This window comes from Pan paniscus, chromosome X (assembly GCF_029289425.2).
Source record: "Pan paniscus chromosome X, NHGRI_mPanPan1-v2.0_pri, whole genome shotgun sequence".
NCBI classification, from domain to species: domain Eukaryota; kingdom Metazoa; phylum Chordata; class Mammalia; order Primates; family Hominidae; genus Pan; species Pan paniscus.
Genome location: NC_073272.2, coordinates 103135865 through 103157308, shown reverse-complemented (window position 1 = coordinate 103157308; position 21444 = coordinate 103135865). Strand labels below are relative to the sequence as shown.

The window sequence follows — 21444 nt, the reverse complement described above, 5'->3', positions numbered from 1 at the left end:
ATGTGCTGGGATTACAGGCATGAGCCACCACACCGGGCCCATTTCTAATTTTATTTATCTGAGCCATCTGTCTTTTTTCCTTTGTTAGTCTTGCTAAAGTTTTGTTGAATTTTGTTTAATCTTTTCATAAAATCCACTCTTGCTGTTGATCTTTTCTATCGTTTTTCTCATCTCTATTTCAGTTATTTCTGATCTGGTCTTTATGATTTCATTCCCTCTACTAACTTTGGGCTTAGTTTTTTTTTTTTTATTTTTCTAGTTCCTTGATGTATAACATTAGGTGGTTTATTTGGAATCTTCTTCTCTTTTGATGTAGACATTAATTGCTATAAACTTCTCCCTTAGAACTGATACTGCCACAACTCATAAGTTTTGGTATGTTTCCATTTTGGTGTGTTTCCATTTCTATTCGTCTCAAGGTATTTTAAAATTTCCCTTTTAATTTCTTTACTAAAACAAGCAATTTTAATTGCTTGTTTAGGACAATGTTGTTTAATTTCCATATTTTTATAAAATTTCTGAAATTCCTTCTGCTATTGATTTCTAGTTTTATACTATTGTGGTAAAAAATACACTTGGTATTATTTTAATGTTGAATTTGTTAGGACTTCTTTTGTTGCCTAACATATGATCTACCCTCCAGAATATTCCATATGTGCTTGAGAAGAATGTATATTCTGCTGAGGTACAAAGCACAGGTATGCATGAAAGGACTATGGCTCTGGTATTCGGTGCAGTAATGTACCTGATGTCTGGGGTGCTGGCACTCCTGCTATTGTGTTATGGCAATATGTAAGGTGAAAATTCTCGTGAAGTAGCTAGAGAGCCAAGAATGGGAGCACAGATGCACACAGAGACAGACTCTGTCATTAGGGGAAGGTCTCGTTCTCTGTGGCATCTGAGCTAGCACCTTGGGTTGGGTCATGCATAGCGAGGACTTGGTTCTTGAGCCTGGAGTGTGGACTAGCTCATTATGGCAATGGCTCTGGTGTCTGAGTCATCAGTGGGCCCAGTGTAGCCACAGAGCCTGGGTCTGGAGTGTGATCACTCGCAAAGAGGTTATGGCTCTACGTTAAGGAATGCTCAGGGTTGGAAGAGGTGGTGGTTCCTTTCCTGAAGCAGCTCAATGGGGTGGCCACTTCTTGTGGAGAGGGAGAGGTATGCAGCTGTGTCTCCCTCTCTGGATTTCCCTGGTAGGAATGGCTGCTGGTTACCTCAGTGGCAAGGGATACTGGTGTCCTCTGTGGAGCACTCCTCTGGGTACCACGACAGTTCCCTGTGCATGGATGACATGGCACCTTTCTTCTTTGCTCATAGCTGTCTCCTGGTGTCTCAAGTATGCTGTTCTCACCAGAAATACTTTCTCTGTGGGTAATCTCCTTTTTTTTCTCCATTGTGCTGCTGCAGACTTTTTACTGGACCTTGAGCCCTTTCTGGTCTATTTTGGTTTGTGAATAGATGTTTGTATTTGTTTTTGTTGGGGGATGAAGGCTGATATCTCCTACTCCACCACCTTGGTCAGTTTTTTTTTTTAATTTTTGAGACTTTTCTTTATAGTTCCTCCTAAAGTAAAATATGATATTCTTTTGTTGCATGATTTTATCTATAGATGCCTACTTCATGGAAAAGAAGGAAAAAATAATTATGAGAACAAACATATGTTCACATGTCATCAGTGGGACCTGCCATATATGCCTCCTTGTTATGTGTATCTTCTTTCAGACTTGCTCAAACAGGCACACCGTGTTCTGTGGTGGACAGGTCTATGCAAACCTACCCCCCAAAGTCCAAGGAAGCTGAGGGGCCAAAGAAAGAGGCTGATAAATCCAGTTTCTTAGAAAGAAACATGTAATAGGGACTAACAAACAGAAGCTATGTCTGTGCCTCAGACAGTGGTGAGACAAGATGGTGGATTCCCACCTAATTACCCTCCAAATCCAGGGCTTACATATCATAAGGAAAGGGTATACATGATTCAGAAGAAATGTGTAGGAAAATTGAAGTACAATAACATCAAGATTGTTTTGACCTAAGGGCAAGAATTATGGTAAGTATGTACTGTTACACAAGGAACAATAGATAAACTGGAAATTTTTAGAGGCTTTCCTGGAACTGAGGTTAATCAGAAGTAAATATGGCAGATTAGCATCCAAGATAGAGTAACTTTAGCCTCCACATACCCATTTTCTCAGTTTATATGCTGCAGGGAGCACTAACAGAATCTGCAGATAATATTTGCTGTCACTTTTTAAATCTAAAGTGTCCAAAGTCTTAGAGTTTCCCAGGTGCCATCTAGCCCCAAGTAATGAACATGAAACATCTTTCCATTTGTCCATGCTTAGTTTTCCATCTTTCATTTACACTATTACTCATTACATTGTTATACTTGTACATCTGGAACCTAATCTGGAAAATCTTGGTGCAAAAAGGCAGTGATTTCTGGAATTTAGTTTTCATGTGTCCACACTACTACACAAATCCCTTGGTTGGTTTAGGGATGCATCCCATTTAGAACCTGACCTGATTTTGTGTTATAAGTGCTGGGCATGTGTATCTTTTCCATTCCTTTTATTATTTTTAATTGCACAAGGAAAGTACTTTAAGAGTGTTTTAATGTGCATATACTGATTGTTCCTGGGCCCTGGGCTGAGCGAGACTCTGACTCAACTTGTACCCCGAACCCACTGTGTCAGGATTCTCCCCTTCCAGAGGCTGTGATGCTGAGCCCTGGGTGGTTTCATGCAGTCTCTCCCCGTTTCCATCCCTTGTGGAAGTCACTGCTTGGCTAACTAGGTGGCTAAACAGAGGAGCCTACTTTCAATTTAAGGGGATGTATTTGGGAGAATACAGAGAGAGACATTGTGTTCGTGCATTTTGAGTTGCTATAAAGGAATAATACCTAAGGCGAGGTAATTCATAAAGAAAAGAAGTTTATTTGGCTCACAGTTCTGCAGACTGTACAAGAAACATGGTGCCAGCATCTGTTTCTGGAAGCTTTTACTCATGGTAGAAGGCAAGGGGAGGTGGCATGTCACACGGCAAGAGAGGAAACAATAGAGAAAAGAGGAGGTGCCTGGCTCTTTTTAACAATCAGATCTTATGGTAACTAATGGAGCCAAAACTCACTCATTACCACAAGGATAGCACCAAGCCATTCATGAGGGATCTGCCCCCACGACCTAAATACCTCCCACCAGGCCCCACCTTGAGCATTGGAGATCACATTTCAACTTGAGATTTGGAGGAGACAAATATCCAAACTGTATCAAGCATGTTATGAAACTACTTTCATTTCATTTTCATTTCATGACCTTCACTAAAATCCTAGGAAGAAGAGACATTGTCTGACAGCAAAATGTAAGGTTCATTTGAGAAACATGCTTCTCCTTTCCCTGGGCATCTGTAATGTCGCTGAAGCTACTCAGTTGGGGCTGTAATTTCCCTGATGCTGCTCAGCTTTTCCTGAAGCTATCATGTGGATAGATTGATACATTAGTTTTGTGACAACCATATTACCTAGTTCCTTTGGCTTAGGGATGTTCCTCATTCTGATGCTAAGCCATTTTCCTATGGGAAGGACTGGAGATTTTTTTTTTTTTTAGATTATTTTTCTCACTTCCAAACCTAACATGCTTTTGTTGGAAAATGCACAAAAGGAAAAATATCATTAGAAACCCTAAAAATTCTATTACTCATGGATAAGAACTGTTAACTTTTGAATATTGCTATGGTTTGAATATCCCTTCCAAAACTCATATAAAAATTTTATTGACATTATAACAGTGTGGAGAGGTGGGGCCTTTGAGAGGTGATTAGGTTATGATAGCTCTAGCCTCATGAATGAATTAATGCCATTATTGTGATAATAAGCTTCTAATAAAAGAATGACTTCAGCCTGGTTTTCTCTGTCTTCTGCACTCACTTCTGCTTTCCACACTTCCATCATGGGATGACCCTTGCCAGATGCCAGCACTGTGCTGTTGGACTTGCCAGCCTTCAGAACAGTGAGAAATACATTTCTTTCCTTTATAAATTATCCAGTCTCTGGTATTCTGTTATAGCATCAGAAAATGGATTAAGAGAAATAAACATTTTTCCAGAAGTTTTACTATGCAAATGTAACTATACTTAAAACAAAAATCAGATAATATCCTACTTACAGCTTTATAAACTGCCTTTTTATGAAAAACATATTTTGAAGGTCAATCTATATCAATCAATATAAATCCACATAATAACAAAAATGGCCATAGAAACAGTAATGGTCTATTCAGGTATAATAATAATAATAATAATAATAATAATAATAATAGCTAATGTTTATTGTGATTTCCTCAATGCCTGATACTGTTGCAGGTGCTAAACATATACTTAATCATTTAATCCTCACCACATTATATGATGAGGCACTGTTGTTGTCTGACTTTAAACATAAGGGAACTGAGGCATAGTGAGGGCAGGGCTAGCAAGTGCTGAGACTTCAATTTGAACACAGGCAGTGTGGCTCCTGAGCTCCTACATGTAATCAGTATATGCCACTGCCTCTCATATGAGAACACCAACCTTATTATTTATCAGAATAAAGCAAAATATATGAAATTAAGATACTACGTTTTCCCCCATTTGACTAAGCAGAGATTTAAAATATTGAAAAAATGAATGTGATTTGGAATTTGGGGAAATGTGTCCTGGAATACTGTGGAAGGCGCTGACCAGCATCTTGTCTCCCTTCCTGTTTCTCAAAAGACGTTCCTATTCTGAGTGGAGGGGCTTTGCTGTAGGTGGAGCAGAGAATGGTTATGTTTCCCAGTGATTTTATCCTTTTGTATATTTATAAGACCAATAGGTGTTTATTACAGTTAAAAAAGTGAAAACATAGGACATAAAATAAAATAACCATTCCTCAAACATAACACCTAAAGATAAGACCTGATAATGTTTTCATCTGCATTATTTTCTTGAAGTTTTCTCATGTAGGAATATATATGCTTATGCATGTATGGATGCATTTATATATTTATATGAAAAAGATAAGATCTCATTTTAGTTTTTTAACCTGCCTGTGTCAATATAGTGGGTTGGATAATATCCTCCAACAATATATGTCCAAGCCTTAGCCCTTAGTACCTGTGAATGTGATATTATTTGGAAATAGAGTCATTGCACATATAATTTAGGATCTCAAGATGAGATGATTCTGGATTTAGTGTGGGCCCTAAATCTAATGACTAGTGTCCTTGTAACAGAGAGGACGGGGAGGTTTAACATACACAGGAAAGAAGCTCATGTGAAGAAGGAGGCAGAGATTGGAGTTATGCTGCCATAAGCCAGGGAAAGCTATGAGTCATCAGAAGCTGGAAGAGGCAAGAAAAAAATTATCCTCCCAAGCCTTCATAGGGAGTGTGACCCTGTCAAAACCTTGACATCAGGCTTCTGGTCTCCAGAACTGTAAGAAAATAAATTTCTGCTGTTTAAAGCCACAAATTTTGTGGTAATTTGTTGTGGCAACCCTAGGAAACTAATATACTCACTAACAACATCTAAACAATATCTAAATGTCAATAATATCTAAAATGTCATTAATTGTAAATAAACACCAGTCTATGTCTTATATTGTTATGGCTATAAAGATAGTAATATCAGTGACACATTAAAGACATTTTTAAATTGACTAAAATTTCTTGTACCAAGTGATTTTTATATGTATTGAGTCATTCACTGCTCATAGCTCCCTTACGAGATAGATATTGTGGCTAATCTCTGTTTTATAGACGAAAAACTGAGGGACAGAGAGAATGACTTTGCCCAAGACTACACAGTTAAGGAGTAGGTCAGCTTGGATTTGTGTCCAGTACATGTTGCTCCAGAGCCTGGAAGCTGTCACAAATTTGTTAAGTGAAAGCAGTCTGCACAGTGAGCATATTTTAGGAGGTCATTAAAAGTAATACTAAGTATTTTAATATAGTTACACATTTATGCAAACACTGGACTTAGTGACAAAAGGTGGTTTGTGATCTTGGAGAGCCTGTTCGTTGCAATCAAGGAACAGAAGCCATGGTAGGGGGATAAGGAGTCAATAAAGTGAACGATGTTAACAGAGACTGTAGAGAACTGTTTTTGGTACCTTGAATTTGAAGGAGGGGTAGGGAGAGACAGAGAGAGAATGAATTAAATATCCTATTGCTGAATGGGTAATAAGGGGTTAAGGAGGGATATTTTAAAATCTTCAATTCCTTTAAACTTAAGTACATTCAAAAACTAATGTAAAGGAGCTCTCTAATCTCAGATGTAACCTTGAAGTTGCCCACGTATTTATTTCCCTACTACCATCTCATTATGGAGTTAATGAGACACCTCCATTGGAATACTATGGGCTTTGAGTGCAATGCAGATTTAGTTATTAGTAATTAAAAGTGGGAAAACTGTGTGAAAGAAATGCTCATAACTCTTGGACTTTTACCTCTCAGGGAGGCAGCAGGCAGCTGAAATTCTGGCGTGCTGTGGCTGGATAATGCATGATCTGAGGACCCCTATACTGATGACTGTGGATGGGGCCACATTTTTTTCTGCAAATATATTCATATACTGAGCAGTCAGGAGCAGCCCTTAGGCAAATACCACACCTTGCTTCTCTGCTGTGATTGATATCTGAGCTCACCAGGTGAGTTCAAAAACATGCCCATGTTCCCAGCATTGGGAACTGGGTCTGCTGAAAGGCCTGATGTTGGCCAGCTTTTATGAGATTATGAAGCACCCAAGAATGTAGAGAACATTCTGTTTCTAAAACTTTGAACTCAAGGCATATCAGAGAGAGATTTGCCTTCCTTATATGGATGTCTGTGTTCTCATTAGGAGAGAAACAATGAAAAATAACTTTTCACAATGCCTGCCTTAGCCTTGAGGCTTAGCCAGCCCCCATTTCTGTGTCTCAGCATTTAAAGGGACATTGAAGTCCCACTCCATGCTATATACTCTCAAGAGGTTTTCTCATTAACCCCTCAGGACAGCTCTGTAAGGATGGTATGGTCAGTCCAATTTCACAGATAATCAGGCTCAGACTCACAGAGTCTAAACCACCTAAAGTGGCAGGACTGGAATGAGGTTCCATCTCTCACCCTCCCTAGAGGACCCTGAGCAGCCTCCCTTTTAGAAGATGGGCATCCAGGGATTGAGAAACGGTCAGATTCCATTGCCCTGCTATTATGGCCTCATGCATCCTCACTCCACAGCCCCTCTGGGTGAGGAAGAAGACAGAGAGATGATATCCTGCCCCTTGTGCTGAGAGACCTGGTTGTTGGGCCGCATGAATTGGCTGATCCCTGAAGTGGTGAGTGGGCTCAGTCAGAAGCTCAGGTGTTGGCCTTGGGACGGGTGAGCAGGAGAGAAGGAAAGTAACATGCACTGAACTACTGAAAGCAAATGCACTCTATATTTCATCTCCTTTAATCTTTTTGTTTTTGTCTGTTTTGGTAGAAACAGTGTCTCACTATGTTGCCCAGGCTTGTCTTGAATTCCTGACCTCAAGTGATCCTCCCACATCACCCTTCCAAAGTGCTGGGATTACAGGCATGTACCACCTCACCTGGCCTCCTTGAATCTTAATTGCTATCCAAGGTACCCATTATTCAGATGAGGGTGCTGCCTTTAGGGGAGTTTTTGTGAATCGAGGAGAAAACTTTATCTCCTGACCAGCTGCTAACTCTGGAATACTCTAAAGTTTTATCATTTTCTCTTGATGCCTCCAGGTCTCTGAATGCTCTAATCTCCCTCCTGGCTGACAGTACGGGCTCCCCAGGTATTTTCCAAAGTTTTTTCTTTTTAAATTATGACATGTATAATTTTTTAAGTCTCATTATGGAAATTTAAAATGCTTTCCAAATGAAAAATAAAAAACCAGTAACAATTGTATTAAGGGAGAAAACATTTTCAAACTACATCTCAGATATTGGGTTGGTGTCTGTGATTTGTGAAACATAGTAACAAAATGATTAGCAACAATTTCAACAGATAATTCAAATAAGTATATATGTGAACAATAAATATTAGAAAACACAGAAACCACAAGAACTAATGAGATGCAAATATTTTAAAATCCTGAGAATTTATAATAATTGGAAACAACAAGATACAAAAGATGAGGACGTGATTGCACATTTGGAACAGACAATATGTGTGTGTGTGTGCGTGTGTGCGCATGTGTGTGTGAACGTGTTCATGTGTACCTCACAGGAACACATCTGGAGAGTATGCACCATCCTAGGGACAGTAGACCCCTTGGAATCAAAGGGTGGGAGATGGACCAGTAAGAGTGCAGATTAATTTCAATTTATGAATGTACTCATATATTGTTTAAAATTCAGTATTTGGGAATACAAATATTTTGATAAAAATTTGAACACAAGATAGTTTTGAACTGATTGTCAAAGATAATATGCACATATTTTCATTAATTTGAAAAAGAATTCATTGTGTTATATTATGAAAGAAATAAAAAATTTAATTGAATCTGTGTGTGTGTGTGTCCTCTAGCTCTATCACCCCATATACACACTCACAGATGTAGCATTATCTTTAATTCAGATGGGAGCTGCAACCAATCTGAGTTTTATATATCCTAGAACATGATGAATACAAGGAGACTGCTATCATTAGATCAATAATTCAAAAAAACCTCTGGCTGATATAGTGAAGCTAACTTCCAACCTCAATCCCTCTCCCTTCCCTGCTGAGCCTCTGGTCTGACTCTCAATGCTGCAATCCTGTCTTTGGCTACCAGGAGGCATCACAGCTATCTCCATGTCTTTTGTTCTTTTATTAATGAAAAGGGAGTACATTTTGCTAAGAGTAACAAATGTTATGTGATTTGTTTACTCTGACACCAGTTCTATTTGGAAAATTCACATATTAAAGCAGGTCCATTTGCTGTTGACCCCAAATCTACATCATATTCGTTAATTTATCTCTTCCCTCCACGGTGTAGGTTGAGGTGTCCATAAAGTGGATAGGTTCGTCCCAGAAAGCAGGGTGTTGCATTCTTCATTACTGCACCCCTGTACAGGCTTCCCAGGCCTTCTCCCAACCCCTCTCAGTCATCTTCTCTCCTGGATACTATGAACAAGCTGCCCAGGTCCTATATCAGTGACCCATCCACTCTCAGCCACCTCCTGCCTGCCCTGCACTGACCAATGACAACTGGTGACTGCCAAGATGCACTAGAGCTACCTGGTGTTTCATGGCATGGATTTCCTGGATCATATGTTTTTACAGTCTTGTTTTTTACCCCTATCATTTTTTTTTCCTTCTGAGTATGGGGAAGTGGATTTGGGTCTGCTCAGAGGCATGACGCTGAACAGCTTTTATGAGATTAGAAAACACCCAAGAATGTAGAGAACATTCTGTCTCTAAAACTTTGAACTCAAGGCATATCAGAGAGAGATTTGCTTTCCTTATATGGATGTCTGTGTTCTCATTAGGAGAGAAACAATGAAAAATAACTTTTTACAATGCCTGCCTTAGCCCTGAGGCTTAGCCAGCCCCCACTTCTGTGTCTCAGCATTTAAAGGGCCATTGAAGTCCCACTCCATGCTATATATTCTCCACAGGTTTTCTCATTAACCCCTCAGGACAGCTCTGTAAGGATGGTATGGTCAGTCCCATTTCACAGATGACTAACTCAGGCTCACAGAGTCTAAGTCACCTCCCCAGGTAAGTGGCAGGATTGGAATGAGGTTCCATCCTTCGCCCTCCCTAGAGGACCCTGGGCAGCCTCCCTTCTAGAAGATGGGCTTCCAGGGCTTGAAAAATGGCCAAATTCCACTCCCCTGCTATTGTGGCCCCACGGGTCCTCCACTCCACAACCCCTCTGGGTGATGAAGATGACAGAGGAGATGAAATCTTGTCCTTTGTACCAAGAGACCTGGGTGTAGGGCCACATGAGTTGGCTGATCCCTGAGGTGGCGAGTGGGCTCAGGCAGAAGCTCAGGTGTTGGCCTTGGGAGAGGAGAGCTGGAGGGAAGGAAAGTAACATGCACTGAACTACTGTAAGCCAATGCACTTTATATTTTATCTGCTTTAATCTTTTTTTTTTTCTTTTTTTGGTAGAGACAAGGTCCTGCTATGTTGCCCAGGCTTGTCTTGAATTCCTGGCCTCAAGAGATCCTCCCTCCATGGTATCCCAAAGCACTGGGATTACAGGCATGAACCACCTCAACTAGCCTCCTTTAATCTTAACTGCTATCCAAGGTTCCCATTATTATGACCATTATTCAGATCAGGGTGCTGCCTTTAGGGGAGTTTTTGCAATCCAGGAGAAACTTTGTTATCTCCTGACCAGCAGCTAACTCTGGAATACTCTAAAGATTTATCATTTTCTCTTGATGCCTCCAGGTCTCTGAATGCTCTAATCTCCCTCCAGGCTGACAGTACGTGCTCCCCAGGTGTTTTGGAATGTTTTTTGTTTTTCAATTATGACATGTATAATTATTAAGTCCCATTATGGAAATTTAAAACATTTTCCAAATGAAAGATAAAAACCCAGTAACCATTGTATTAAAACAGGGGAGAAAACATTTTCAAACTACATCTCAGATGTTGGGTTGGTGTCTGTGATTTGTGAAACATACTCATTAACAAAACAATTGGCAATGATTTCAACAGAAAATTCAAATAAGTATATACATGGACAATAAACATATTAAATATGCAAAAACCACAAGAACTAATAAGATGCAAATATTTTAAAATCCTGATAAATTATAATAAGTGGAAATGACAAGATGAGAACTGTGATTGCACTTTTGGAGAAGACAATGTGTGTGTGTGGGGGGGGTGGTGAACGCGTTTATGTGCATCTCACAGGGACACGTCTGGAGAGTATGTGCCATCCTAGGGACAGCAGACCTTTTGGGGTCAGGGGGCAGGAGTCAGGTCTGTGAGAGATGCAGGATAAAATTCCTATTTTTGAGTATAATTTTGCATATTTTTTGAAACTTTATATTAAGGAGAAGAGTATTTTGATAAAAACTTGAACACAAAAAATCCTTATGAAGAGACTGACGAAAGAATTGTATACATGTATTCACTAATTTGTGAAAACATTCAATGTATTCGATTTTATAGTGAAACAAAATAGATAAAAATTGAATTGACTGTGTTTCTACATGTGTGTGTGTTTGTATCTGTGTCTCCTCCAGCTAAATTACTCCAAATACACACTGACAGGTACAGTTTTACCTTCAATTTAGAGGTTGGTGGTCTAGAACTAATCTTGCTTTTAGATATACAGGAAAATGAAAGATACAGAGAGATTGCTACCATTAGGTGAATAATTCCAGAAAACTTTGGCTGATACTGAAGTTTTCAGCCAAGCTCCCAACCTCCATCTGTCCCTCCCAGTTGATGAACCCCCTAGTCTGAAACTCTCAGAGCTGCAATCCTGACTCTGGCCCGAAGTGATATCTAACTCCATTATTATTTTCCTTTTTCTAATGAAAAAGAGTATATTTTTCAAAGAGTGGCAAATGTCTTGGAATTGTTTGTTTACTGTAAGTTTTCTTTGGAAAATTCACATGTATATTAAAGCAGGTCCATTTGCTGTTGACCCTAAATCCACATCTCATTCATTGATTTATTTCTTCCTTTGTTAGTGCAGTTTGAGGTGTCCATACAGTAGAGTGGTCCCTCCCAGGGAGTAGGTTGTTCACTCTCCATTACCCCACACCTGAACAGGCTTCCCAGACCTCCTCTCAGGCATCCCCTCTCCGGGACGCTATGGACACAGCCGTCCAGACCCCATTCCAGTGCCCCCATTCTCTTCCACTCACCTCCCGCTGCGCTGGTTTGCGCTACACCAGCCTGCTAAGGACTGCCAAGGCTCGCTCCTCGTACGTGGTGTTTCATTGTATAGACGCCATGGAGTACATGTTTTTGCAGTGTTCTTTTACACCTATCAATTTTTTTCTGGAAGAATTAGAATCATTCTGTCCATAGGTTCATAGACTGGGTTTTAGTGGAGGGTATTTTACTTTTTCGCTCATTGCGTAAACGTCTTTGTAGAGGTTTGATTATGAAGGTACGTTGGTGCCCCCTCGTGACAGAAGCCTGAACTGCAGCTTTTACGTCTGAGCAGGAAGGTGGGAAGGAGCAGTTTGGCCCAAGCCCACTCTATGGAGTTTTCTGGAAGTCTGGATGGAAAATGGAGCAATTCCAGGCTAAAAGAATATTTATGGCCTCCAAACAAAGTGCAGCCTCTCACTATGCTGAGGAGAAGGCTTTATGTGGGAGCAAGAAAAAGATTATTTTTATTTGTATGCTTTGAGTCCTCTGCAAAAATAGCTGTAGATGGATATGAGCAAAAATGGATCCTGGCTACTGATGATCTTTGTGACCTGCCTTTGACTTTATTATGACAATTTTTCCATGAAAATACATGTCTACCATAACATTTTAAATTACTTTACAACATAATTTTAGTTTTTATTTTTGCCATCAACTGGATGTTTCATCATATGGATGGTACCACATTTATTTCACTTTGAGATAAAAATGTAGTTCCTTTACCATGTTTTATTATAAACAGTAGCAAACATAACATCCTTGCTCACATATATGCAAATATATTTGTAAGAATTTCTTTATGAGATTGTCAAAATACTCTTTTATTATGAAATCTATAAAGTTTTATATTAACACAATACATGATAACATTATTACTCATATATATTCCTACTAATATGGTATGAAAGTGTCTGCTCACACACTGGAAATAATGTTGATTATTGCTAACTGGTTAGGCAAGAAATCATCTCTCATCATTGTTTTCATTATAACTTATTTTTACTGCCTCCTAGAATTCCATCGTATGGATGTGACATAATCAATTTTCACAACCCTATGTTATTCAGAGTGTCCTGATATTTCCTTTTATCTACACTGGCACCTTTTCAAGGTCTGTGCTCTGCTGAAGGGCACAGTTCCTGTGGCTGTTTGCACTGAGCTGAATGTGTCCTCTTGGAACACAGCAAACTGTCTTAGAAAAATTCTAGTATTGTGATAATAGAACCCAATTAGCGCATGAATGTGGGGGAGTGTGTGTGAATGTGTGCAAGTGTGTGTGTGCTGACAACCACACTTGCCTCTGCTTCCTTCTGCCTCTTCATGGTTTTGCATCCTGTTTGGTCTCCCTTTCTAAATTCAGGTCTAGCAGTGAAGAGAGGGTATTGTTAGGATGGCAGTCCTTATAACCAGACCCTTATCAACATCCTTCACTACATCCTGAAGTTAAACTTTTAAAAAGGAAATTGTTGGTGCTTAGTGTATGCACCTATGTAACCTTTTGATAAGTATTGTCATGCTGACACCCAGAATGTTGTGCCATTTAGGCTCCCCAAAGTGGAACAATGTGAAAAAGTTTGGAGAGGGGTGAGGAAAGTAATAATGCTGGCATCCTGTCACAGAGGGAAGGCCCGGGACCCTGTTGTGGTCCCACTCTCAAGCCATCACAACATTTGGAAGACATGAAAATGATCAGACCTGAATTAGACTTCAGGTAGCATGTGGGGTGGGGGAAAGGTCATTGGAGGAACACAGGACGTAGAGTCAGGGCTGGGATACAGCTACAGCTTTATGTACATTCGTGTTTATATAAGACATGTTCATCAAGGCCTTTTTATGAAAAATTTTGGTCATTCCTGTGGTACAATAGAAGCCTTGGCCAATATTTTTTAAACAAATTTCTTGCAATATTATTTATAGACAATGGAACCCATTCATTTTAAGGTTGGTGATTTTTATTAAATGTATAGAGTTGTACAACCATCACCATAATTGAGTTTTAGAAATTTCAATTGTCCCCAAAACTCCCATTGTGCTTCAATGCAGTTAAACCTGCACCTATCCTCAGCTCTTGGAACCACAGTTATGCTTTGTGTGTCTGTGTATTTGTTCATCCTGGACATTCATATAAATGGAATCATGCCGTATTTGGTCTTTTGCATCTTTCACTTAGCATGATGTTTTTAGGGTTCATGCGTATTGTAGCATGTAGCAGAATTCATTCATTTTTTAAAGGCTGAATAATATTCTATTCTAAGGATATACCACATTTTGTTTATCCATCTGTCTATTGATGGTCATTTAGATGATTTCTGCTTTTTGCCTGTTATGAGTGATGATGTTATATACGTTTATGTACGAGTTTTTATGTAGACATAGGTTTTCATTTTTCTTGGCTATGTACCTAGGATTGGGATTTCTGGGTCATATGGTAAATCTCTGTTTATTCATCTGAGGAACTGCCAGACGACTTTCATAACCCTGACAGTCTTGAGGAGTACAGGCTCAGTCTGTTGCTTCTCTTGTGATTTGACTGTGGTTACAGATTTTGAGAAGGAATACCACCAGTTCCGGTGCCCTTCTTGTCGCATCATATCTGGGAGTATACGATGCCTGCATGATGTCACTGGTGATGTTAACCTTCATCATTTGGTTAAGGATGGTGTTTGTCATGTTTCTTCAGTGTACAGTAACTATTTTTCCTGTATCGAGAGAGCATGTGGAGAGAAGAAGGAAAACACATGTTTCTAATTTCACTGTGAGTCACTGTCATTTCTATGTGGTGGAATGAGCACCCTGCTGGGCCTGGGGGAAGGGAAGAAAGCGGTTCTACCATCTCCATCCAACTGAGTCATGGACCCCATGAGTGGAGTTTGGGGTACAGGGATGAAGTCATCACTCACCCCATTTCTTACTGTTTCATAGTTTTTCCTACCTCCTATTTTCCCCCCACCCTGTTGTATATGACAGAAATATGTTTCCTTTGCGCTCCTGAGGGGCTTGATGAAAACCTTATACTATGTCTGCTGGACAGGACACTGGAGCAAGAGATACTGGAGATCTCTCTGCATCCTGGCACCAAACCCAAACCAGTAACTCTGGGACATTCTTGACTGAGGGGTAAGTCACTTCTCCTGCTAGCCTCCCTTAGAAAGTGCATATTTCTGTTATGTGGGAGCTTCATTGCTGTGTGGTAGAGTGATGGTGAGGCACACAGAAGCAGGTAGAGATGGAGTGCCTGGGGGGTGAGCCAACACCCAGGGCACAGGCTCCAGGACTTGTGCTGCCTGATTCACCCTTCTCATGGTCTGGGTCTTCCCATCTTTCGGTCGTCTCTCAGAGCACCTTGGATTCCTGTTACATCCCATACTGTCACAAAGAGCAGGGGACAAATGGGGTGGGGAAAGGAGCAAAGACAGAGAGAGGTAGAGGTGATCCCTGGAGGGCCTGCTGTTTTCTGTTCTCTTCGCTGTTCTTTCTTGTTCCACATGTTTCTTTATTTCACCCCACAGTTAACCTCAGAAACCTGGTAATCCATATGACCCCACAGCTATGCCTCATGGCCCAAAGGGCAGGATTTCATCTCCACCGTCCTTTTCTTCAACGTGAAGGGCTGTTGAGTGAGTACCCTTAGGGCACAATACTGGGAAAGTGTAAAATTATCATCTTCCAAATGGGAAGCTGCTGGGGGTGGGGGGCAAGAGATGGAACCTCATTGCCATTCTGCCACTTATCTGTAGAGGATCTTAGTCTCTGTGAGCCAGAGCTTGATAATCTGTGAGATGGGACTCACCATATTTTCTTCACACTGCTATCCTGATGGGTAAATGGAATAAACTATATATTTTTATACTACTATCTTAGTCCATTTAGTATTGTTAAAAAGGAATATCTGAGGCTGCATAACTTATAAAGAAACAAAACAAAACAAAACATAATAAAATTGTTATGTGGCTAACAATTTTGATGGTTGGAAAGTTCAAGATTAGGCATCTGCTTCTGATGAGGTTCTCAGGAAGCTACCACTCACGACGGAAGGCCAAGGGGAGCTGGCTTGTGCAGAGATCATATGACAGGAGAGGGGAAAGAGATGGGAGGTGCTGGGCTCTTTTCAACAACCAGCTCTTGTGGGAACTAATAGAGCAAGCACTCACTCATCACAGCAAGGTTGGCACCAAGACTTTCATGAAGGATCTACCCCCATGACCCAAACACTTCCTGTTAGGCTCCACCTCCAACACTGGGGACCAAATTTCAACATGAGGTTTGGAGGAGACAAACATCCAAACCGTAGCAAACACTTATTGAAATTTTTTCTTCTAAAAATATTGTTTCTGAGATGTCTCTAATAAGGTGACTTTGGGGCTGTTTTGATATTTTGGCCATGCTGCCATGACCATTCTTGCACCCGTGCCAGAGACTCTCTGCAGTGCAGACCTGAGAGGGCAGCAGTTGATGGGGCTATGCTTGCTTCTCTCATATATGTTGCCGAGTATATCTGCAAATATACTCTGTACCATTTTGTCCTCCTGCAGCAGTGTATAGGATTTTTATGACTCCACAATTTCAATGTAAACAGGACACAGCATAGATACAAACTCACTTTTCAGGTTTTCTCATCAAACTCTAGAATTATTCCAGGACATATTCTGAGGCATAAAGTAGGACTGTTATGTTTGTGTTTAGAAATGCACATGTGAAATATGCCATTTATGTGGATATCGATGGAGAAAAATGAAAAGTATTTTAACATTATAGTGATAGGATATAAAAGTAGCAAATATTAATAAAGTTGGGAAACCCATTATTGCACAAATCTAGAGAAACAGGTGCTCTCATCTTGTAGTTGGTTGGGATATTCATTAGTAAAGAGATTTTAACTTTCAACTAGACAGTATATACTAAAAATAGTCATGCTCTTTGACCAAAAATAATCATTTGTGGAAACATATCCTCCAGATACAGCCTGGGAGGCCCCTGTCATTATCACTCATGTGTCCCTACTGCTGAGGGCTGAGCTGACCATTTCCCTAGCTGGTTTGTTACCTTCAGCCCCAGCCGCATTCCCGACCCTGAGCTATCTATCCTTCCAACCAAACAGGAGAATCTGTCTCATGGCTGAATGCCCAGCCTTGATGAACCATATACGGAGCTTCTCCACATTGACATGGAGCAATGCTCAGGTCCCTACTCCTGGAGGGACCTGTAGACCTCTGACCTCATCCCTGCGTTGGAGAAATCTCTCTTCTCCCTTCTCTGTGTCCTCAGGACCCTTCCCCTCCCTGCCAAGTACAAGCAGTCCAATCCTTTCCTTAAGTTTAAGTTTTCACACAGGATGAAGCAAACACTGGCTTCAGACAGCTTCTGCTTCTAGCCCTGCTATAAACCTTCCCTGAGACAGGGGGAAAGAGGCCCAAGTCTTTTTTTTTGTTGTTGTTCTGGAAATGCAGGGAGGGTGATATGGTTTGGCTTTGGGTCCCCACCCAAGTCTCATCTTGAATTGTAATCCCCAGGTGTTGAGGGAGGAATGTGGTGGGAGGTGATTGGATCATGGGAGTGGTTCCCCCATGCTGTTCTCATGATAGTGAGTGAGTTCTCACGAGAGCTGATGGTTTTATAAGTGTTTGGCACTTTCCTCTTCACACTCTATCTTTTCTTGCCGCCTTGTGAAGAAGGTACTTGCTTCTCCTTCACATATCTCCATGATTGTAAGTTTCCTGAGCTCCCCCACACACGCCCACCCAGCCATGTGTAACTGTGAGTTAATTAAACCTCTTTCCTTTAAATTACCTAGTCTCAGGGAAGTTCTTCATAGCAGTGTGAAAACGGACTAATACAGAGGGTAAACACAAGGAGAACAGATATTAAGCTCCTTAACAATATATGTCCTGATGCTAAAGATCTGCCACCAGCAACTCAAGGTGCCTAGGCTGGCAAGTTCTGGCAGTGGACCTGCTGAGCAACCTCTTTGCCATCCAGCTCTGTGGTTAGGAGCATGTGCTTTGTAGTCACAGACATCCGTGAAGAAGAGAGGATACTGGTACCTCACTAGCACGGCTGTCATGAGATCTAATCCAGACACTAACATAAAGAACCTGGAGCTGGGCCCCTCTAAACACTCTGCTCCATGAGTAGAAGCTATCTTTCCTCTTTGGAGCAGGAAATTCATATGTCAATTTGACCTGCCCCTGCGACCAGGGCCCCTTAACCAGCATGCACATCAGAGTCGCCTTGATGAGCCTTTTCTAAACCCTCAGCTGAAACCCCCTTGTTGGTAGAAATAGGACTTCTGTACAAAGGCCATTCAAGTCATTCGGCTGTAATAATATGGGCCTCAGAAAATGGATACCTCGATGTGGCACCAATAGTGTATATGAAAGTCTGTTTCTCCTTTATTTCACCAACACTAGGTATTACCAGCTTTTGTCTTTTTTTTTTTTTAATCTGATCTGCTCATTGTCCCATGACCTGCCCTGACTTATTGGGAAGGTCATCTCAGATGGTCACTAAACTTACATATTTAGAGGCTCTTCTCCTAAGGTTTCCAGATTTAGCAAATAAAAATACAAAATGCCCAGTTGTATTCAAATAAAAAATTGCATGTCACATCCAGAGAAACAGAACCAATCTAATGTGTGTATACACACACACACACACACACACACACACACACACACACGTATATGGTGAGAGAGAGAGAGATTAATTTTCAAGAACTGGCTCACATGACTATGGAGGCTGAAAGTCCAAAATCTGCAGAGTGGGCTGGCAGACTGGAGACTAGAGAATATCCAGTGTTACAGTTCAAGTCTGAAGGCTATCTGCTAGTAGAATTTTTTTTTTGCTTAGAAGAGCTAAGATTTTTGCTCTATTCAGGCCTCCATCTGATTGGATGAGGCCCACCCACATTATAAAGGGCAATCTGCTTTCCCCAAAGTCCACCAATTTAAATGTTGATCTTATCTAAAAACACCCTTGCAGGAATGTGCAGAATAATGTTGAGATACTTGAACAATGTGGCCCAGCCAAGTTGACACATAAAGTCACCATCACATTTACACTAAAAAATTATTCATTGTTTATCTGGAATTCAAATTTGACTGAGTGTATTCTGTTTTTTCTGACAGCCCTACTCACAGAGGGCTCTGTGTTGAACCAAGGTGCTTCATGCAACAGTCCCAGCTGAGCTCCCAGCAGATGCCAGCACCATTCGCTATCCATGTGAGTGAGCTCTCTTGGATGTCCCAGGCAAGTGTAGCGTGCTGATGACTGCAGCCCCAGGTGACAGACACCACACAGAATAGAAAACACCCAGCAAAGCCCAGTCAATTCATAGAATCCCGAGAGATAATAAATAGCTATTGTTTGGGGACATTTTGTTAAGCACAAGTGGTTATCTAAAACATTATGGTTTTGGTGACCTTTTCTTCATTTTCTGTGATCTGTTCTCAGATCACAGATCGTGAAGGCTTGGCGGGGGTCTTTGTTATAATTTTCACTATAGTCTACGTGTTAGTTTATGTGTGGGTATATATTTCTGAACATCCCATTAATTCCTTCTTGATGGGATTTTCAAGGGAAGTTTTCATAAAATATGCTTTTCTATCTATTCTTGCAATTTAGAACATAATTCCAATCTCTCTCTATAGGATAAGCCTCTGATGCACTCACTTGTGTTAAGAAATTGAGAGAATGTTGATATAAACTGCTCCCTGAGCCATATGGAAAGCTGTATCTTCTGCAGGTTGCTTGGTGAGTATGCAAGGAGTACAAGGTATATTTATTCACTTTGAGAAGTGTTTCTCTAAGAAGGTATCCTGAAATATTTTCTCCTGCTACAGGGATAGCCCTTAACAAGGAAGTCACTTTCCTTGGGCACACATAGACAGGGCTCCTTCAGCAGACAGCAGATAGATATGCAATGCAGGCCTTGTTTTTTTGCGATGGTCCCAATGTATCACTGGATAAGTCTGTCCAATTCTGGGGTTTGTTCATAGGAAACCCATGTGCCACCAAATCTATGTCACATTCTCCAGTATCACCTTTATAAGGAATAAAGTCAATTTATTGTTCTTCTTATTCTTTTGTGGTATTTCTCAGTTGGTATACAACTCAGACTTGGAACTGGAGGGCATTTTTGGGGGCCCCTTAAAGATCCAAGCATTGTGAAGCAAGACTATAGGAATAGTTGGGGAGCCAGCGAGACACAGGAGAGTAGAGCTGTGGACCTATTGTAAGCCCCACCCCTGAGGGCAGAGCAGAACATATGCTTGGTTAAGTGAAGATTACAACCAAGAGTTTTGAAGGGAGAGGACCTGGGCTGTGCAACCTGTTTCTCCTTCCAAACCCACCAACTAGATGAGACATTCCTGCGATAGAGGAGTGAGCGTATCAAGAGGCTAGAAGTGTTTTGGGTATCGATGTCTCTCCACATGGAAGAAAATATTAAGAATGGTGGATAAGAATTCCCCAAAATGAGCCAATGTATGTTTCAATTGACTAGATTTCTGCCTACTAAATGATTACATTATTATAGGCCTGCCTCCCTGAAATAACTGAGATATCTTAAATGACATTTCTTGGTGTTCCTACATCATTTACACACATGATTATAGACAGTCTCTTAGTCTTCTGCCACAGATAGCTAACTGCTTAGCGTGTTGTGTAAGTTTTACACATCATCCTCAGAAGGTTAGCTCATCACCAGGAGCCCCTAGGATACCTCCCTGCATCTCTGTATAGTGATGATACTCAACTACTGTCACTTTTAAAGCAGACAATATTCCTGCCAATGGGGAGATGCTTTGTTTCACCAAGCTGGGCAGAATTCCACAAATCACCCTTGTCTGAGGCTAGTTCCACTAATTAGTAAGCTTTCTCAGGAGGTAGCCTGAAGAGTGGAAGAGTGAAGTTTTTATTTATTTATTTATTTATTTATTTGAGAAAGGCAAGGGGACAGAGGGCTGTGCAGAAGCATTTCTGATGTGGAGGACAAGCCTGAGCACCACGGTTGCCATAGAAACCAGAGGTCATTACTGTGACCTTGATGACTTTTAATAGAGACCCCTGTGGGCTGGTGAGAATAGCAGGGTCCCGCCTTCAGGTGTTTGGGACTCAACTGAGGGTGTGAGTGCCCCACAGTGGGGGCTGAAGTGCCTTGGGATGTGGGGAGACGAAGGGATCCCAGATCTAAGTCCCCTCACTCCCACTTTGAAACAAGTTGCTCTCACTGTTTCATGAGGGAGAGAGCTAGGACCCTCCCGGCCCCAGTGAGTGGGGCGTCCTGCTCCTGGTGTCCTGGAGCTACTTTCTATGTAAAGGTGGGACGTGGGAGGATGAGACAAGTAAGGACTCTCTGAGCCCAGTGTCCCCCTCTGTAAAATGGGGATAATTATGCCAACCCGCAGGATTGCTGCAAGCTGCAGTGATAACACAGGTGCAAGCCCATAGCCCTGTGGTTACTGCATGATCAGGAATGCCTGTGTGAAATCAGGCCTCTTCTTAGTCCTTTACAGATTTGTTGTTAGGAGATAGAGGAGGAAAGGAGGAGAAAAAGGCCCAGGTGAGAAACCCATTGTATCTTCTGGTTGTAATGATCACTACCCAATTGTA

The 21444-nt window shown here is 41.0% G+C and overlaps 1 protein-coding gene across 1 annotated transcript in view; it reads left to right on the top strand.

Annotated features, from left to right (window-relative positions):
• The window catches only part of RAB40A (RAB40A, member RAS oncogene family), an 88921-nt gene that overhangs the window by 39791 nt on the left and 27686 nt on the right, over positions 1 to 21444 (top strand). The window contains exons 4-9 of the mRNA XM_063601986.1: positions 7474 to 7614; positions 7746 to 7795; positions 9603 to 14952; positions 15345 to 15452; positions 18960 to 19053; positions 19482 to 19584. The gene's annotated coding sequence lies outside the window, so the exon portion shown is untranslated. The remainder of the gene's footprint in view (positions 1 to 7473; positions 7615 to 7745; positions 7796 to 9602; positions 14953 to 15344; positions 15453 to 18959; positions 19054 to 19481; positions 19585 to 21444) is intronic.